This window comes from Rhineura floridana, chromosome 10, assembly GCF_030035675.1.
Source record: "Rhineura floridana isolate rRhiFlo1 chromosome 10, rRhiFlo1.hap2, whole genome shotgun sequence".
Taxonomy (NCBI): Eukaryota; Metazoa; Chordata; class Lepidosauria; order Squamata; family Rhineuridae; genus Rhineura; species Rhineura floridana.
Window position 1 is genome coordinate 90,923,090 of NC_084489.1, and position 20,914 is coordinate 90,944,003.

Genomic DNA, 20,914 nt, shown 5'->3' on the forward strand with positions numbered 1-20,914 from the left:
ACAAATTTTAGTCATGATGAAAGGGGGAATTAAAGGAGCCAATCAGTGAGCAGGAAAAGGGTTTTGGGATGTCGGGAGCTGAGAGAAGCTTCACATTTTTTGTTCGCTGAAAAAAAATCACGCAAGCAGGGTTTTTTTCTGATGTCATTTTGTGCTGTAACGTAGCTCTCCTCTGGAACACACACACACCCCCCAAGAAGAAAATGCTTACGTTTAGGTTTCATTCTTGTTACTTGTAATAACTATACATGGGCGTAGGTTTTTCCACATACTTCTTGCACTGGTCTGATGAATCTTTGTTACTTATTTTGGGAGATTAGACTTTTCTCTTATCAGAACTTTTCCTTATGCTTTTCACACAGACCTAGTTTTTTCCCTGACCTTCAGGCTATGGACACCTTTGAATAGATTTACTTTTAATTTCTCCTTCCTTCCTTCCTTTTATTTGTTTCCAGGTAAGGTTCAGACTTCAGACTTTTATTTTTGAACATTTTGCTTTCATTTTTACCTGATCCCAGATCTTAGATACCAGAATGATCTCTAGGAACATGCACTGAAGACCTCAGAAGATTATTTCCTGTCATTCCATTTGACTGGTAGATGTGATCTTATCTGAAACTACAATGATAAACAGTCAGAACACATTATTGTTGTTATCATCATCATCATCTAACTTTGTTGCCCGCCCGTCACCCGAAGGTCCCAGGGCAGACCACAATAGCTTTAAAATACATCATTAAAAAGAGTTAAAAACAACTTAAAATCCCATCACAAAAAACAGAGTGGATCCTAAACAATTGGGAACGTCCGAAGCTTTAACTAGAGTTCAGGTGGAATATAGGTGAGCCAGTGTAGGTTTCAACAAAGGTTAATGTTTATCTTTGCATTTAATAGCCACTTTACCTGATGCTTTAATACAGTTTATTTCACACTTTATCCCCCCATGCGCACACTCACACACACTATTTCTTATGTTCTTCCTTCTCCCACACTCATATGTTCTTGCAACACGCTCCCAAGAGCATGGATAGGCAATCGCAATCCCACCTGGAGCTCCCAGGGGAAGTACAACGGTTGGGTAGCACCAGGAGGAGCCACCCGTCTGAAGCAGCCACAGCCTTCGGGGGGGGGGAGCAGCAAAGAGATCAAACTGCTTCAGGGGCCCCTAAAACTGAGGACCCCCAATGCATCGGTTCAGTCATCTTCTTCTCGGGTTTAATGGCAAGGCTGATTACCGTCACCTTCCAGCCACAGGATCATCACATGTCACTCACAGCCTTTCATAAAGCCTCATCCATTTCACAAACTGCCATGAAATCTCCTGCACCAGACCCCAGAAATTCTTGTCCCAAAGGGCAGCCCCACTGACATCTGTAAGCCCCAAATCGCTAAACCTATGAAAGAGAGGTTCTCTGTGTTCCACATAACTCAAATAGTCCCATTAAAACAAGATCAGTCCCCACCCCAAAGCCTTGCAACACCCAGAGTCAATCCTCCCAGCCCTACACAAACCCCTCCGGGCAGCACAATGCCCAGTCACGACTCTGAACAGCCTAACCTGCCTCTGCCACCCTTTCAGTTTAAAAACCACAACATCCTCCAATAAGGGACCAAAGAACCCACCTCCCACTGCCTTTGCCATTCACCTAACAAGGTCAGCGGGAGACCACACGAGGTTATCGCCCCCATGCCCTCAAAGGCTTCCTCGCCAATTGATCTGCCATCTCATTCCCCACAATGCCCATATGAGTCAGGACTAGGGATGGGATCCGTTGGCCAGTGCATTCCGTTGACCTTACTGGCTGGCACTGATTCAAGTTCTTTGTGTATCCACTAACTGCTGCTTTTACAGATCTGTAAATATTAATATTTTTTAAAATATCAGTATTTTTAATGAAATATCGATAAATTATCATTCTTACAATCGATGTTTAAGAAGCAGATTTGTTTTTTAAAAAACCCTCCATTTGCAAAAATAGCCTCCTAAATTTGCTGCATTAAAAGCCAATCCTCAGTGATGGAGAATAAGCGAATTAATGGAAAATTTGGAACCAAATCCGAATTGGGCGGAATTCTAACACATCCCAAGCCAGAACCCTCCAGAACTAGACCAAAAGACCCTTAGCTGCAGTTCAGTATTCAAAAGCCATATTTCATTCACCAGGTTACACATGCATCCCAGACCTCCACTCAGAATAGCCAACAGCCATGACAGGAAGTCTGCAAACAGAGCTGTCCTGTCAGGTCCCACATCTCTCACCTGCTCTAAAGAAAGCCAACACTTATTAGCACTCACTATTGAAATCCAGACAGACAACCGATGAGCCTTTTGAAGAAGCCACTGGGACCTCATAGAATCATAGAATAGCAGAGTTGGAGGGGCCTACAAGGCCATCGAGTCCAACCCCCTGCTCAATGCAGGAATCCAAATCAAAGCATTCCTGACAGATGGCTGTCCAGCTGCCTCTTGAAGGCCTCCAGTGTCGGAGAGCCCACTACCTCTCTAGGAATCTGCGGAAGCCAAGGGGTGGGGGTCTGGTCTGGCCTGGTCCCTCGCCTCACACTGCAACCTTGAAATTCAGCATGAAGTCAGGGACAAATGAAAGTACCTCCACCATCCCTCCTTCCAGCCCAGATCCAACAAGGGTTGGCAGAGGCACACCTGTGCCATTCTCTGCTGGATGGTTGGACCCCCCCCCCAAAGGAACAACAGCCAGCTGCTCTCAGAATACCCCCCCCGCAACCTTGGCCTTCCTGAGGTGAAGGGCAGGGAGAGCATATATGAATGCTGTGGGCCATGTGAAATTTGGCCACAGAGTGGTTCTAGCCCACAGACCAAGGGTTCCCCACCACAGTGCGGAATCATCCAAGATCCACCACAAGGCCAGAAACCTCGTTATTATTTATTTATTAGATTTATATCCCACCCTTTCCTCCCAGGAGGAGCCCAGGGCGACAAACAAAAGCACTAAAAACACTTTAACACATCATAAAAACAGACTTTAAAATATATTAAAACAAACCACCATTAAAAACATATTAAAATGAAACATCTTTAAAAACCTTTTTTAAACATGTTTTATTTTAATGTATTTTAAAGTCTGTTTTTATGATGTTTTAAAATGTTTTCGGAGCTTTTGTTTGCTGCCCTGGGCTCCTAATTGGAGGAAGGGCGGGATATAAATCAAATAATAAATAAATTTTTAAAAAGCATTAAAAAATTGATGTTTTTAAACAAGAAGATTTAAAAACATATTAAAAAGCAATTCCAACACAGACACAGGCTGGGATAAGGTCTCTACTTTAAAGGCTTGTTGAAAGAGGAAGGTCTTCAGTAGGCACCGAAACAATAACAGAGATGGCGCCTGTCTAATATTTAAGGGGAGGGAGTTCTACAGGGCAGGTCCCACTACACTAAAGGTCTGTTTCCTATGTTGTGCGGAACAGACCTCCTGATAAGATGGTATCTGCAGGAGGCCCTCACCTGCACAGCACAGTGATCGACTGAGTATATAAGGGATAAGACGGTCTTTCTGGTATCCTGTATAGGGCTTTGTACATCAAACTAGAACCTCGAACTTAGCCCAGTAGCTAATAGGTAGCCAGTGCAATTATTTCAGCAGTGGGGTGACATGTTATAATAATAATAAATAATAAAATAAAATTTTATTTATGAGTCGCCTATCTGGCCGAATTAACGGCCACTCTAGGCGACGTACATTACACAATAAAATACAATATAAAACCACAATCAATGAGTAATCTAAAAACCTGCCCCAGTGAGCAGTGTCGCCGCCGCATTTTGCACCAGCTGCAGCTTCCGGACCAACCTTAAGGGTAGCCCCACATAGAGCACATTACAGTAATCCAGCCTGGAGGTTACCAGTGCATGGACAACAGTGGTCAGGCTATCCCGGTCCAGAAATATCCGCAGCTGTCTTACTAGCCAAAGCTGTTAAAAGACACTCCTAGCCACTGAGGTCACCTGGTCCTCTAGTGACAAAGATGGATCCAGGAGCACCCCCAGACTACGGACCTGCTCTTTCAGAGGGAGTATGATCCCATCCAAAGCAGGCAACTGACCAATTATCCGAACTCGGGAATCAATAGAAATAAATAAATCTTGGATAATATTTAGTGATACTATGATGGTTAATATTTTTGTGAAATTGGAAGATATTCCTTCTGAACTCCATTAAAGTAAATTAGATGTGTGTGTGTGTGTACTGCCTTCAAGTAGATCCCGACTTATGGCACCCCTATGAATAGAGTTTTCGTGGTAAGCGGCATTCAAAGGGGGTTTACCATTGCCTCCCTCTGAGGCTGAGAGGCAGTGACTGGCCCAAGCTCTACTTCTCCTTTTCATCTTCTTCAGGTGAGGCTGTCAATGTGCTGAACCATTGCCTGGCCGTGACAATGGACTGGATGAGAGTTAACAAACTGAAGCTCAATCCAGACAAGACTGAGATGCTATTGGTGGATGGTTTCTCTGATCGGATGGTGGATATATACCCTGTCCTGGACGGGGTTACACTCCCCCTAAAGGATCGGGTTCGTAGTTTGGGAGTCTTTTTAGACTCTTCCCTCTCACTTGAGGCTCAAGTAGCCTCGGTGGCAAGGAATGCGTTCTACCAACTTCGGTTGGTAGCCCAGCTACGTCCCTATTTGAGTAAGGAGGACCTTACATCAGTGGTACATGCTCTGGTAACCTCGCGTTTGGATTACTGCAATGCGCTCTACGTAGGGCTACCTCTGAAGACAGTTCGGAAGCTACAGCTAGTGCAAAATGCGGCAGCCAGACTGCTAACAAGGACCAAGCGGTCCGAGCATATGACACCTGTTCTGGCTCGCTTGCACTGGCTGCCAATATGCTTCCGGGCTAGATTCAAAGTGTTGGTATTAACCTATAAAGCCTTATACGGCGCGGGACCACGATACTTGTTGGAACGCCTCTCCCGATACGAACCGACCCGTACACTACGTTCTACTACGCAGGCCCTCCTCCGGGTTCCGACTCATAGAGAGGCCCGGAGGGTGGTGACAAGATCTAGGGCCTTCTCAGTGGTGGCCCCCGAACTGTGGAACAGTCTTCCCGAGGAGGTGCGCTTGGCGCCGACGTTGTTTTCTTTTCGGCGCCAAGTTAAAACCTTCCTCTTCTCTGAAACATTTTAATTTAAATTAATCTAATTTGTAAAATTTTGTTGTAATTGATTTTTGACTGTTTTTATATGTTTTGAGGTATCATATTGTGTGATTTTATTGTATTCTTTGTGTTCACCGCCCAGAGAGCTATTGCTAGTCGGGCGGTATAAAAGCCTAATAAATAAATAAAATAAATAAATAAATAAGGTCACCCAGGGAGTTTCATGGCTGTGTGGGATTTGATCCCTGGTCTCCCATGTTGTAGTCCAGCACCTTAACCACTACACCACACTGGCAGGTAAATTAATTAATAGCTACGAATGCCTAGTCACTAGATAGGCCAGTCATTTGCAAGTCTAGTGAATCAGTATTCACCGTTATGAATATAAAATGTAATAATAAATTCAAACAATACATTTGTTGCATGGATTTCTTTGTAGTTATTATGCTACATCATCATGGGGGTGGGGGCAGGACAATACTTTGCCCACACCTGCAGACTTTTCCCAACTGCGCCTCCTCTGACTCCCTAAACTGCCAAAATCCTGCTCCTTCCTCACACCAGCCAAGAATGTGGCAGTACATAACCTGGCAGGCGCAAACGTGTCAGAAGCCTACGCCGTCACACCAGGGGCCGGCTGCTCACCCTGGCTCCTTTCTTGGACCCAGGCCGTGGGCACACCTGTTGTCTGCAGCAACGCACTTCCATTGGCCACACCATGAGGGGCAACGGGTTGATCGGCCGATTAGTTGCGAAATCTCTTTGAAGCTGAATTTTAAAACAAAACAAAACTGCACACTTGAGCTGCTCCCACCTAGTTTTACAGTAAAAAGGGGCAGGGTTGGGCTGGCCTCATGTGCCCCCTTTTTCAGAACAGGGAGAGGTGGAGGCACGCTGGAACCAGTGGAACAGCGAACGTGTCTCAACCCCCAGAAAGCTTCAATATGGCCAGACTGCATGGGAAGATTAGGAGCTCCACAAAGAGGCGGGAAATGAGACCGTTCAGCTCCTTCATGTCTGCTACAGGGAAAGGAAAGCAGGGCCAGCAGGTCTTTAGGTCCTTCACCTTCTGAGGAGAATTAGACCCCACAGGGCAGACTGGATGAGCCTGGCATCCCTCAGGGCAACACAGCTTAGGAGCGGGCCTGTTCCCACCCCTCCCCCACAAAGTTCAACTCCTGAGGGAGCGGCTTTGCCAGAAGAGAGAGGCGGCCTGAAGGAGACGGCCCAAAATGGTGTCTCCAAACTGGAGACAGGAAAGAAGAGGACTCTGGCGCTCTCCTCAGAGACGGAGCTACACGTTCCCAGCACCTTCAACAAACTACAGTTCCCATGATTCTTTGGGGGATGTCATGTGCTGATCTAAAATCTTTATTGAGAAAAAGGGAAATTACAAAAAGAAAACAAAAAATAGTTTAAGGGGTACCACATATTCACCTTATTTGTATAGAAAATAAAATTTAAAAAGGATAAAAGAAATATCGACAAACCTATCAGCATATTCACAAATATTGAATATACTGAATAAATCAAAGCAGAGAAAATAATTTGTAAGGATAGTTATTCTCCTGATACATTTGGTTCCAAAATATATTTTAAAATGGCCCAGTTTTCTATATATTTCTATGTATTTCTGTCAATTTTTCTCTCTTAAGTAATACCTTACTTATTATCAAGTTGATGGTGTCCCGCATTTTGTTAAACCAGTCAAGAACCGATGGTGTTCTACACTGCTTCCAGTGTTTTGCAATTTCAAATTTTATTTATTTATTTTATTTATTTATTAAATTTATATCCCGCCCTTCCTCCCAATAGGAGCCCAGGGCAGCAAACAAAAACACTAAAAACATCATAAAAACAGACTTTAAAATATATTAGAACAAAACATATTTGAAGACACATTACAACAAAACATCTTTAAAAACAGATTTTTAAAAACAGCTTTAAAAACATAAAAAGCAATTCCAACATGGACACAGACTGGGATAAGGTCTCTAGTTAAATGTCTGCTGATGTTAATAGATTTGCCATCACTTCCAGATCTGTATCTATAACTGTGTCTTTTGTTTAGTTTAATAAAAGAATATATGGCTCATGTGTTAATCTATATCCTGTTATTTCATTTATATTTTAATAAATAGTCCCAGAACATTTGTATTTTTGAGCATTGCCAAACTATATGTAAGTATAAGCAATCAGCCTTCTTATGATCACATCTCCAACATTTGTCAATGCTGGTTTGATGTATTTTGGAAATTCTGTATGGTATAAGGTACCACTGATATTGAAGTTTAAATTGGTCTTCTTTTAGGTCTGTAAATATTAATATTTGATGGATTTTTGTCGATATCCATATCCATTTATCCATTTAATCTCCTGCTGTAAATCTTTATTCCAGTTTTTAATAAAAGTTTTAACTTTTTTGTTTCAGTAATTAATTTATAGATCTTCACTGTCAGATTTTTATTTGTACCAGTGGATATCAAGTATTAAAATCGATATTTCTCCCTTAGTGAACCATATTTTCTTAAGAAACTTGGAACAGCTTCCCAGATTTGGAAATACTGGAATAGTTGTGGTCAATAATTTAACCTACTTGCAATTTCATTATAAGGCTTAACACCAGTTTCTGATATTAAGTCTTGCACGGTGTCCAGATTTGAAAGACACCATTGAGTTAAATCACCAAGCATACTCTGCGTATGAGACATAAGTTCATTACAGAATGGAGACATAAATGATGACAACTCTGGTGAAAGTTATTGTGTGTGTTTATACGAAATAGATAATGTTGTATAAACTGATGCTGTTTTCTCTTATCTTTTCAGCCAATGTTGATACCATTGCATTTCTTTAACGTATCTTAATTGTTTTCAGTCTCTACATTAGGATCATGACTGATCCACTCTTTAATCATAGCTAATTTTGCTGCATGGTAATAATCTATTAGGTAATCCCATCCCTCCTTGTTCAATTGGTTTATACAAGATGTCAGCTGCTATACTTGGGGGGGTTATTCCACATAAAATCCAATATGATTTTCCTCCATAGTTTTAGAAGTCACGTGCTTTAAATGTGCTTTAAATGTACAGTGTGGACCTGCCCAGAGCAGACGCAAGAGATATCTGGAGCAAAAAGGACTCTCAGAGGGACTTGGTAGCAGAATAGAAAATACTCGCTAGCAAACAGAGTAATAGCAGAAATCTCCCATCCATAGAAAGCAATACTTGGAAGCTCTCAAAACCTTGCAGTTTGGAATAAGGCCTGGAGAAATTCCACCTTTTCTCAGTTTAGAAGTGCAAGTCGTGGGAGAGGGCTTAGCCGAAGGAGGAGGGGCTGCTCAGCCAAAGAAGCCCCCAATGCCACAAGTGGGGGGGGTTACTGGGACCCCATGCAACACTCTGCCGTACCTGCATTCATCATCTGAGGCCCTTCTCTGTGTGCGCAGGTGCAGAGGGTGGCAACTCAATTTTGGGCCTGAAAAGTCAGTGGTGGCTCCCCAACTGTGGTGCACTCTCCCCAAAGAGATGTGACTGGCGCCATTACTGTCAATCTTTAGGAACCAGGGGAAGATGTTTATTCACCCAAGCATTTTGCTCTTAATTGGGGGTCATCTTCTGGTGGGGTGGAGTGGGGTAGGATGAGTCCTTTGTACGTTACTCTCGGCAACCTTGCGGGGGGCACATGCCAATGGCAGGTGGTGCCAGAGGCAAACATAGGCAGGGCAATGGATGTCCAGTAGGCTCATTTCTACACACATCCACACACAACACACACACCCTTCTCCATGCAGACCAGCAAGATCAGAACTCAAGGCCACATTCCAGTCAGGCAAGAACACTCAAGGCTGAAGTAGGGCCAGTGGGGGTATGGCTTGAGGAGAGTTCCAAGGGCTAGAGAGAAGGGCGTGGGGTGCCACATTTGGCCTCCAGGGCCTGAGCTTCCCCACCCGCTATAAGCCACCTTGCTGCATTTGAAGTTCAAAGCCATGCATTCCTCGCTCCCTGCTCTCTCACCCTCATTCTCCTGCTCTCTTCCTCACCTCAGATAGTGGGCTGAGGTTAAGCCACCCACCTCAACAGACTGACTGTGCGCCTCCTCCTCTCCACTTTTTCTTCACAATTCCTTCCCTCCTAGATATCACACAGCTTGTCTCAGAAACTTCCCCAGACATACCATTTTCCTTTAGCTACTAGTGATCCTGCTTTCATTCCGCCTGCCAGGCCACCCTGCCTTCCTCTGTCCCGGACGCCTCAGTCATCTCACAAGCATCTCACCTGAGCAGGAACAGGAGCAGCTGCTCTGCCCACCTGGCCTGGCTCCTCAGGGTGCCTGCTTTATATGGGCCCATGACTGGTTGATGTGCTGGAAACAAGCCTCCAAGACCAGAAGATGGTGCACTTTGAAGTCCTGGGTAGGAAAACGTTTTTTAAAATGGTTGACACCACCTCATGGTTAAATAGATTACAAAAGGGCAAAGTTTAGTTTCAAAAAAGTGAGGGCTCTGGAGTCCCTGGAAGAGGCCACCATCCTGCCCCTAGAGTTGCCCACGTTTCAACTGGCCACAGTAGCTGTGCTTCCACAAGAGCTTCATGTGCAAACAGTAGCAGTATCTCAGGCTGTAAACACACTAGTCACCAGAGCAAAGCATTTCCATTGGCCACACCTGGACGGGGAGCAGGTTGATCTGCCAATCAGCTGCAAAATCTCTTTGAAACTGAGTTTTAAAAAAAAACGCACTTGAGGCTCTCCCACCCAGTTTTACAGTAAAACAGGGCAGGGTTGTCATGTACCATTTTCAGAAGAGAGAGGTGGAGACATACTGGAACCGGCAGAACAGGGAGTGTGCTTCTACCCTGAGTGTTGTTGTTCAAAAAAGCTCCACTACTGATCTCACAAAGTAAGCTGCTCTTAAAGGCACTAGAGCAGACCGGGTCAGTTTGCACCTCCATTGCACAGAACTCAACATTCAGACTGGTGTGTGGCCTAGACTGTGGAGACATCGGTTCAAATCCCCACTCAGCCATAAAGCTGGGCACAGGCACAACTTCACTCTGCCTAACTTACCTCACATGGAGAGCCATGCATGCTTCCTTCAGCTCCTTGGGAGGGTAAAATATAATAAATACAACAACTAAAGGAAGTTTAATGGTTAAGTGCCACCTTTTTTTGCAGGGTGGAGCAGGTTGCTTTTATTTTTGGAAAGTCCTTTCCAGGGTGAGCAGTGAGCAGGCAAGAAAGGCAGACACCAGCAGCAGCAGCAGCAGTTCAGGAGGAGCGGAAGAGACTGTTACCCCACAGTAAAGAACGTAACAGAACATCAGAAGAGCCTGCAGCTGGATCAAGCCAAAGGGAGCACATCTAGTCCAGCATCCTGTTCTCACAGTGGCCAACCAGGTGCCTGGGAGAAACTCTCTCCCCTTGTGCGGCTTCCGGCAACGGGGATTCAGAATAGGGTTGCCAGGTCCATGACCTGAGACTGATCCTGTATCTTTAGGAGAAGAGAAAGTCAGCCAAGTACAGGTGTTCTGGCAACTCTGTAATGGGAAAAACCACAAGGTGGAATTCTCCCTTCCCCCTGCACAACTTTTAAAGATACAGAAGACCTCTGGGAGACCCAGCAGGATGAGAGAGGAGAAGGGGCAGGCTGCGCGCAGAAGAGCCTACTGGGTGCCCTCGGGGCAGGGCTCAGCTCTCTGGCTCTGCACCTCACCTTCCCATCTGCAAAGCGGAAACAGTGACTGGCCTCCCAGCTTTGCAACAGGCAGGGAAGATGGCTAAGCCCTTCGCAAATGGCCCAACCTGAAGGGATGTATGCCTGACCCAAGGCCTGCTTTTGTCAGCGCCTGAGAGGCTTGCGAAACCCCCCTGCGCCACCTGGAGTTCAGCAGAAAAAATGCAGGGTAGGGATTACATGAAATGGGGAGGGACCACTTGCAGCCCCTCCAGACTGGTTTTTTTGGGGGGGGGGCAACATGTTATTGATGCAATAATAGTGCATTAGTGGTGGGTGTATATTGGGCCATCCACACATCATTCCACTCTAGTGTTTGCTCCATGATGCTTCCCCAAGGTTACCACATTATTGCTGTCTGGAGGTACATCCTCCGGCAGAAGGCCTTGGGACCAGGGCACCTTCCGGTAGAGAGCAGAGCTCCCAAGAGTGGACTGTGGAGCTGGCAGGGCCCCAGATGCCTCTCTCCCTCTGCTGTCATGCCATCCCCTTCCATCACATCAGGTGGTGAGGAGGAAGGCAGGTGGCAGAGGATCCTCCCACAGAGCACCCTCCCCACTTCCTCAGCCGCTGCCAAACACACCCAGGCCTCATGGGAGCTGCTGAACAGGCAGGGACAAAGCTCTCCCTAGCAACTGTTCTCCTGTGATAAGCCCATCACTTGCACCTCCCCAGACCTGCTTGGGATTCAGGCAGAGGACGGGTGCAAGAGGCAGGAGGGAGGGGGAGAGAGAGGAGGGAGTCAGGCCTCTGATGACCCCGTCCTCAGATCAGACTCTGCAGTGCAGCCCACCCCACAAAGCACCCTCTGAAACATGTCTCAGAGCCACAGAGTGATGGGGAAAGGTACTTGCATGGCACTGACCTCCAGAGGGCTCAAGCAAGTGATCCAAGCCTTCCTCCAGGATCTCCAGGCAACTTGACTCGGGGAAAATCCACCCCAACTCCAAAGTGTTCAGTTGGGCTCTGCGCATGAGGAAAGCCCACCGCTAAGAGTGTCCACAACGGGCATTACATTTGGACAAAGCCTGTTCCTTGTTGGGGTACTGCCTCAGAGAGGAGGTACACAAACTCTTGCCCAAATAATCTATCGTTTTTACACATTTGGCCTTCAGAAGGAGGTCACTGACGGTTTATTGGAGATTTGCAATATTTGTGCTTATTTACAAATATACAGACTGAGCATAGGTGGAGGAAACACCTCTGGAATCGACCCAAAGGACAGCCCAAGCCCAGTGCTCCAGGACTCCAAAGAACAGCCAGCACCCCAAAACACGGCCAGCTTGCAGAGTCCAAAGCTTCGCTCTCTGCAATCTGCTGTTCTTTTCACATGCAGGGACCTTGCCTGCTTCCCTTGGCTATAGGGCAGGGAAAACCTAGAAGAGTTCCCGCTGCTGACCAGCTACTCACAGAAGTCTTGATCGGGGTGTAGTCATTCAGGGTCTTTTTTTTTTTTTAGGAGCAGGGTCCCAGCCAGCTCCCCATGTCTCCAGTGTCCTACAAATGAATCAGCATGAAAAAGGAGTGTGTTAGCCACTAAGAAGAATTTTCTATCATGCTTCCTTGTCCTTTCTTGCAGATTAGAGCCAATTAATGTGAAAGGAAGTGAGTTAGCCACTGAGATGACTCTTCTCAGTAGCTAACACACTCCTCTTTCACACTGATTAGCTCCTAGGACTGTCTGTTGTTGTTGGAGAAGGCACACACGGGAAAGACAGAGGAATGTGGAGATAATGATGGATAGCAAGCAAGCGAGTGAGGGTGTGTCTGGGAGAGGTGTGTGGCATGATTATAATTAAGGGACCCTGCACTTCTGAATTTGCCACTACACTACTGGTCTTGATAGGAAACCCATCCCAGTGTACTGGAGGGAAGTGAGGGAGACTCTTTTGGGGTCACAGCTGCAAGCGTTTGAGAAGAAACCCAAAATATTTAGTTCTGATCTCGGCACTTCAATCCAAAATAGTTCTGGTCTCCGCACTTCAAGGATGCAGACAAACTGGAACAGGTTCAGAGGAGGGCAACAAGGATGATCAGGAGACTGGAAAAAAAGTCCTATAAGGATAGACTGGAAGAACTGGGCATATTTAGCCTGGAGAAGACTGGGGGGAGATATGATAGGAATCTTCAAGTACATGAAAGGTTGTCACACAGAAGAGGGCCGGGATCTCTTTTCAATTGTCCTAGAGTGCAGGACACTGAATAACGGGCTCAAGTTGCAGGAAGCCAGATTTTGGATGAACATCAGGAAAAACTTCCTAACTACAATGGAACCAATGACCTGGAGAGGTAGTGGGCTCTCCAACACTGGAGGCATTCAAGAGGCAGCTGGACAGCCTCTCAGGAATGCTCTGATTTGGATTCCTGCATTGCGCAGGGGGTTGGACTTGATGGCCTTATAGGCCCATTCCTACTATTCTATGATCCTATATATTCTGTGAGTTTGGTTTGATGGGCTTGTCTGCTGGAAAGGAGGGAGGAGAGGAAATTGGGTGGGTGGGCACTGGGCAGAGGGGAAGCCCCTTTCCTTTCCAAAAGTAAAACATTGTGAACAGTATCATTCTTTTTCAGTGTTTCCCCCACCTTTTTATTCTACAGCAGGCACATGTAGCCTCCCACCCAAATTTAAACCAAAGGTGTCCCTGGCCACATCCACACCAGGCCTTTATTTCACTTTGGACAGTCATGGCTTCTCCCAAAGAATCCTGGAAGTGTAGTTAGTGATTACTGATTACTAGTTAGTGAAGGATGCTGAGAATTGCTAGGTGTCCAGTTCAGAGCGGGAATCACGAGTCGGAGATGTGGGTGCAAGAAACTCTTGCTTTCTTAACGTAATGGATACATCAAAGGCTGAGTGCCTCACAGAGAAGACCCTATGCTAACTCACTGCAAGTCCCAAACTCCCCTCTAGACATGCTCTGCAACGTGTGATGAAAGTTGACTCAACGCCCCATTCACAGTGTGGCAGTCTTAAATAGGAGAGGTCTTGGAGCGTAACCTCTCACTCCTTCGCACACACGCCCTTTGCCCTGTCCGCTTCTCCCTAGGAGCAGGGTGAAGGGGGGCAAGTCTTCACGGGCTCATCTGACAGAACAGGGTCCTCAGCTGCAGGCGGGGAAGCAGAGGGCTGGGAAGCGTCAGGCGTCTCTGGGATACTGCTTGGCATAGGAGGAGTTACTGCTCTTTCAGAATCCTCCCCTAATGGCTCTGTGGGGGTGCTTGATGGCTGAGCGCTGTCCCATTGAGGGGCAGGGCCATCCGTGGAAACTGGCAGGGCGGCTAGCTCGCTCTCTTCCTCAAGGTCTGGGCTAGACTCAACAACAGCTGGATCGTCCATGCCTGCTGACGGCTGAGGTGCCTGCAACTCATGCCTTCCCCCTCCTTGATCCTCAGGAGAGAGGTTGGGCTCAACACCCCTGGGCTCAACTCTAGGAGACTGTCTCTTCCCCTCACAGAGCTACAATCAGAGCGGCTGACTGTTGAACCACTCTGGCCACTGGAGCTCTGTCAGGGGAATAGGACTCTCCTCTCAGCACCCTTCACAAACTACACTTCCCAGGATTCTTTGGGAGAAGCTATCACTGTCTCAAGTGAAATAAAGGTCTGGCGTGGGTGTGGCCCCCTGATTAACCAAGCCCAGCAGCTGAGAGTCTGGCTTTTAGAACACTGACATTTGGTTATTACCGAGGATGCCCAACAATATCATTGAGTTTAAGCTATAATTTCTTAAATTAATTAAAAATTAAATTAATTAATTAAATTAATTAAAAATCAGCTAGGCATTTTTTTAACAAGCTGCAGAAGATGAAGGTCAGAGCACGGGGCAAGGTCAGTAATAGCATTACAGGTACTCTGAACATGGGTGATTTTTAATGAATTTTAATGAATTTCAACAGGAGAAAAGTCCAAAAGGGGTCTGGTTTCTCTCTCTCTCTTTTTACACTTTGAACTCTCAATTCTCTCTGACGGTTTTGTGTATCGCCATGAAAATTTAGAGGGTGGTTCAAGCAAGCATTTCTGCATTTGTGGCTCTCTCATACTCTCGTGGCTGTATAATTATGTATAATAAATGTTTGAAAATAAAACATAGAAAAAAGATTTGTTACTTCGCATGGATTTTCTTCCAGCTGAAATATTGCTTTAAGCTCTCTGCCTCTGTTTATGTTTCACATTATTTCAGTTACATTACATGCCACTTACAGTCAATTTCTGGAAAGAAATTTAGCAAAAACCAGTTTGTCTCCCTTTTCAAAATGGTTTGTGAGTGCCTTCTCTTTTGATGGCTGCAGGGATGTAGTCGTCTCAGGGGGGTCTTAGACCCCTTACTTTTGGGGGGAGCAGGGTCCCAGCAGGGCCCCTATGTCTTCAGGATTCTACAAGCAATCAGCATGGAGATTGTGTTAGCCACTGAGAAGACTCTTCCCAGTAGCTAACACTCTCTTCTTCCATTCTTATTTGCTCCTAGGGACATCTGTAGTTGTGGGAGAAGGCATTAATAATGAACTCATTCTCAACCCAGGAGCAAAAAAATAGGGAGGGGCATGGCTGTGGCTATCGTGAAGGGACCCTGCACTTCTGAACTTGCCATTACACTACTGGATGGCAGGGCCTCTGTGTGGCAACTCTGGCAGTCCACTGCTGCATATTTCTCCTCCTGTCAAGCTGCTGTCTAATTGGTGAGGAACATCATTTGGCCCAAGTGATTTGGCATCTAACCCCAAGGCGGACGCTTCCTCTAGCAGGGTGCAAAGCATCTGTGTGCAGAGTAGCCTACAGACAAGATGAATACAGTAAAGAAACATACAAAGTTGCAGGAAGCCAGATTTCGACTGAACATCAGGAAAAACTTCCTAACTGTTAGAGCCATACCACACTGGAACCAATGACCTAGGGAGGTGGTGGGCTCTCCAGTACTGCAGAGATTCAAGAGGCAGCTGGACAGCCACCTGTCGGGGATGCTCTGATTTGGCTTCCTGCATTGCGCAGGGGGTTGGACTTGATGGCCTTATGTTTTTACTGCTTTTGTTTGCCACCCTGGGCTCCCGCTGGGAGGAAGGGCGGGATATAAATTAAATAATAAATAAATAATTCTACTATATTTCATAATATATCATGTACATTAATTCAGTACAAATATTGGGGATTATTGGAGGTGCTCAACCACATTATTTGCTTCTCTTGCAGGTTTGAGACCCATATGTGTAACTGATGCAAATCACAAGAACTGAGGATTCTTGCTCCAAGAATGCGTGTCGGTCAATTACCCTGGAACACATGAATGGCCTCCCAGGAACAATGAACAGGATTTCCCTCATGCTGATCCTAATAAATCGGGCATTTTGCTATGTTCTGCAGCTACTACTGAGCATGGAGCAACGCAGCTGCCTGACTTTGGGACTCTCTTTGGGAGGCTGCGGTGTGCCCGTTAGGATGAACTCCCGCGCTCCAAAACGTACCACTGCACCGCGGAGTGGCTCCCACGGCCCTAGAGCGGCCCCGGGTCAGCAACTTGGCCAGCCTAGAGGCGCCGGCCTGCCCTCTTCCCTGCGATGCCCCCCCCAGCTGCGCTTCCTCCCGCGCCCCAGACCGCCCTTCGCTCTGTTCCTCCCCCTCCCTCTCCTCGCCTGCCCGAGCTCCTCTCCACGTTCTCATGCCCCCTCCGGCCTGTGCTACGCGCCCAAGGCAGCCCAGGCAGGCCTGGTGACGAATCCCGACACCGAGCCGCATGTCGTCCCGCCCCCCCCCGCTTGACTCCTGCTCTCCCGCAGCCTGGGGGGCTCAAGAGACCCCGCCCAACCAGCGCAGAGGAGGGACGCTGGGAAGCACTTTGCGGGCCGGGTGTCTGTGTGAGTCTGCGGGATTCCGGCGGATTTCCTCTGAGTCCTCGACCCCTCGCACGAGCACCTGAGGACAAGGCTTCCGGCTCGGCTGCGCCTGGTCCCCTGCACAGAAGGGGCCGGAGCTCGGCGGCCCCGGCGTGGAGGGGCGGCTGGAGCCTCGGCTTTACCGCCGAGCGGGGAGCGCGCCTCCCGCCGGAGCTCCAGCCGGCTCCTTCGGACACGGTGCTCCGAGCCTCCCTTCGGCGGGGGACTCCAACTCCCAGGAGGCGCCGCGCCCGGCCTCCCCCCCTCGCTCCTCGCGCCCGGCCGCGGCCCGTTGGGAGTTGCAGTCCGCTGAGCGCCAGCGCAGCCGGAATTTAGCGCCGCCGCCTTTCAGCACCCTGGAGAGGGCCGGGATGCGCTCGGCTCGACTGGCCCGGCGTCCCCTCGGGCGCTCGGCCAGAGTCGGGCCCTATAGGGGCGCTGGCCGCTCAGGGACATACGGGGCGAAGGCACTCTTTCCACGCTCAGAGGCGCTCTCCACCAGGCAGTCTGTAATTTCCGGGATACTCCTTGGATCCCTTTTTAAAGATTGGCATTACAGTAGCCACTTTCCAATGCTCAGGTATGGAGGCGGATCTGAGAAACACGTTATGCATTTTTGTTAGATCAGCCATCTCACATTTGAGTTCTTTGAGAACTCTGGAGTGGATGCCAGTGATTTGTGTTTTCATTTTGTCTATTAAGACCAGAACTTCATCTCTTGTCATCGCTATTTGCCTCAGTTCCTCAAACTCCCTTCCTGCAAAATTTAGTTCAGGGGCAGGGATCTGCCCTCTATCTTCTCCTGTGAAGACAGATGCTGGCCTCTCAAAGGACAAAGGAGCTGAATCTACACAAAGCAACAAAATGGGAGCTGAAAGGATCATGTCTCCTTGGGGTGCAAAGCCAGACTAAGATCCTGCTCAACCAAGGGAGGGGAGCAAGCAGAGCGGGGTGGGGTTCCACATGTTGCTGGACTACAACTCCCACAATCCCCAACAGCTGGTCACACTAGCCAGGGCTGATGGGAGTCAACAACTTCAGGAGAGCCACATGTTCCCCCCCCCTATGCTAAGTGAATAGGCATTTGTGGCAGAGTCTCTTGTTTTTTGCCAGCTCTGAACTGAATTCAGCCTTTTTCTTTTATAGCAGACCACCACCACCACCCTGGGGCCATTCTGCTTTCCATTATTCTGAATCAGCTGCACAAACTCTCCTTCAGCCAAGCATGGGGGTGCTCCCACTAGGGACCACTGATCCTGCCAAGCAAGTCAGCAAACTTCCTTGATCGCTTTTAAAAAGAACATCTTGAAGGCAAGTCAGCAACTTTCCCCTCAGATGCTTTCCAAAACACAGCAGCATCCCAACAGGCGTGCAACGGGGCCATGGCGCGGATCAGGGACAAGGCTGCCTGCCTGTTGGGTTGTGGGGCAGAAGAGCATCTGCAGATGGACAGCTCAGATGAGCCAAGCCGCTCATTATTTATTAAATGTACATGCGCCAGACCCCCAATTGCAGCCGCTCAGATGTAGCTCTTACTTCAACTGCAGGAAATTAGGCAGCTGTGGCAGGTCAACCTCCTCACACAGGCTGAGGTGCACTGGGCAGCAGCATCCCAGGCTGGCCATGTGGGATGGGCTTCAGGCAAAGGACCAACATGGAGGCCCTGTGAAAGACGCAGAGCACGGAGCTGCCTTTGGCCCTTCCTCCTCCAGAGGATCCAGCTCACAGATTACCTGTGGATGGGTGGCCTGTAATTCTGAATCGATTGAATGGTGTCGTGTCTGTTTGCAGGCTGATATTTGGCCCGAGACAGTTTTATGATGAAGTGCAGGATGTAAAACAAATGCCCATGAAGGTTGGGGGCAACGTGGGGAGGGCAGACCTGAGAGAGACCACATGCCCTCCATGCACAATGCCCCAGGTTCAATTCCCACTGCTCTGGCCAGGAGGATCTTGGGCCCCCTCCCAGGAGACAGTGCCGGGCCACGTGGACCACTGAGGACCAACCCACTGGAGCAGCTTCATATACTATGACGATGGCCAACTTCTCCCAGCCTCTCTCCCCACTTACCCAGCACCCCACATTCACTCTCTTGCTTTTCTCTGTGCTCTGAAGCACAGAGCTGGCTCAAGAGGTCTTCCTGCCCCTCTTGGTGCCATTACAGTGGATGCTTACATGGAGTCTTATCCCAGGATAACTGTCCATAGAAACAAGCCACGTGGAAAACACCTTTTTATCATTTGTTACAATTATTTATTTATTTATTATTTGATTTATATCCCACCCTTCCTCCCTGCAGGAGCCCAGGGCGGGTTATTGCATTTATAACCCATGTTCCTTGCAGGGAGCTCAAGGTGGTGTACAAACACAGTTCTCCTGTTCTCGATTTTATCCTCACAACAACCCTGTGGTGTAGGTTAGGCTGAGACACAGTGGCTTTTCCACCAATGTTCCACTCCTTGCCCCCTCCCCCATCAGAACATCCCCACACCCACGCAGAGAGAAAAGCCCGTTTGGACCAGAGGGAATCTGTTTGGCACAAAGTGGGGGGAATGCCAAAAGGGGGGCATTTCTCTCATGCTCTTTGCCTGAGGGGGCTCCAGTTTGCCCAGGCTTCCTGGCAGGAGGGCCCCATTTGCTGCCAGTCCACAAGAGCCAGCTCTTCTCCCTAAGGGCAGCTCCACGTGAAATGAGTTTCCTGCGTGGCTATCGCTTCCATGTGGGAACTGTAGGTTGTCATGCATGATGAGGGCACCCCAGCCACACAGGGCTTCCTCTCTAAGCTTGTGTCTGTGCTGCAGGAAGCCCCTTCACAGAAAGGAATGGCGCTTGGCTTCCTTGTTCGAGAAAGCTTGGCACCTGCGGCAGAGAAGCGGCCTCAGAAGAAGGGCTGGAGCTGAACCCCGCCCTGGCATGCACCCCACGTCTGATGCATTTAATGCATCGCCATGCACAATGCTTGCACAAGGAAAGGTGAAGTGCAGACTCTGGGGGACACCACCCTGGGAACAGAGGAATCCGCCTTATATTGAGTGAGACCACTGTTCCCTCCAGCTGAGTACTGTCTGCACTGACTTGCAGCAGTGCTCCAGGGCTTCAGGCTTCTGCATGCAAAGCGGATGCTCTGCCACTGAGCCACAGCCTTCTCCCAGCACTGCAGCGCTCTCAGTCGAGCCAGCGATCTCCTGCGGGCCATTGCACACTAATCAGGTGGATCCTGTGAGTGCTGGAAGAGGCTCAGGGGAGTCCAAGCGATGGCAATGAGGTGGCGGCAGCAGTACTGCAAAGCAGTGGAGGAAGCCAGACAGCTGAGGCCAAGGGGGGCAGGACAGAGAGGCAGCAGTGATGCCCCCGGCAAGAGGGGCTCCAAGGGCAGCAGGCACCAGAGAGCCAACTGGACTGAAACCTTGGGCAGAACTCCTCATTTCGGCTGCTTTGGACGTCCAGTCATGAGGAGACGAATGGTACTGAGGAAGGAGAGGTAGTTCTCAAAGACTCACCTTACCCACGTTCATCTAGGAGTTCAGTCCCACCGCATCACATGGGACTTACTGCCAATCAAGTCTGCCCAGGACTGCAGTCTAAGCCTGCATCAGCCATCATTCATGCTTCATCTTCAATGCCAGCCCCATCCTAGCACAGGAATCCACATCCATGGGAGACACCTGGCTGCTCTTGAACGGCACTCACTCTTCTGAACCCCCATATCTCACAGCACCATCTGGCCACAGGGTAAATGTGGAAAAGTTTCTCTCCAGGTTTGGCTTTGATGGCAAACTATTGGTGGGAACATGCTCCTACAGCAAATTAGAATTCTGCACACGGTTTTAGTCTCAGGCATGGGGAGTTCTTCCCTCCTCTTACACCTGACGTGGAAGGAAAACAACTATATGTTACCTTAAGGAAGCCACAGACCTGAACTTGCAAGGTCTGAACAGGGTGGTTTACAACAGGTACTATTGGAGGTCGCCGATTCATAGGCTCGCCATAGGTCATGATCGACTTGAAGGCACATAACATTTGGTTATAAGAAATTTTACAACTTTGAAAGATTTCCTAAAGAGTGTAAAAAGTTAAAGGTTTAAGTGACGCATATTTAAGAGGTGTTGGCCAATATACTTGTGAAAGAGCAGTGATGGTATGCAGCACTCAAGTGTAAAAAAAAGCCAACA

The 20,914-nt window shown here is 48.1% G+C and overlaps 1 protein-coding gene across 2 annotated transcripts in view; it reads right to left on the minus strand.

The window, feature by feature from the left end:
- The window catches only part of NOS3 (nitric oxide synthase 3), a 56,833-nt gene extending 47,146 nt beyond the window's left edge, over positions 1–9,687 (minus strand). The window contains exons 1-2 of one of the 2 annotated variants that reach the window (XM_061585740.1): positions 9,421–9,687; positions 509–618 (exon numbers count right to left, since the gene is read on the minus strand). The gene's annotated coding sequence lies outside the window, so the exon portion shown is untranslated. The remainder of the gene's footprint in view (positions 1–508; positions 619–9,420) is intronic. The other variant, XM_061585738.1, reaches the window with a different exon arrangement.
- Between the last annotated feature and the right edge of the window lie 11,227 nt (positions 9,688–20,914).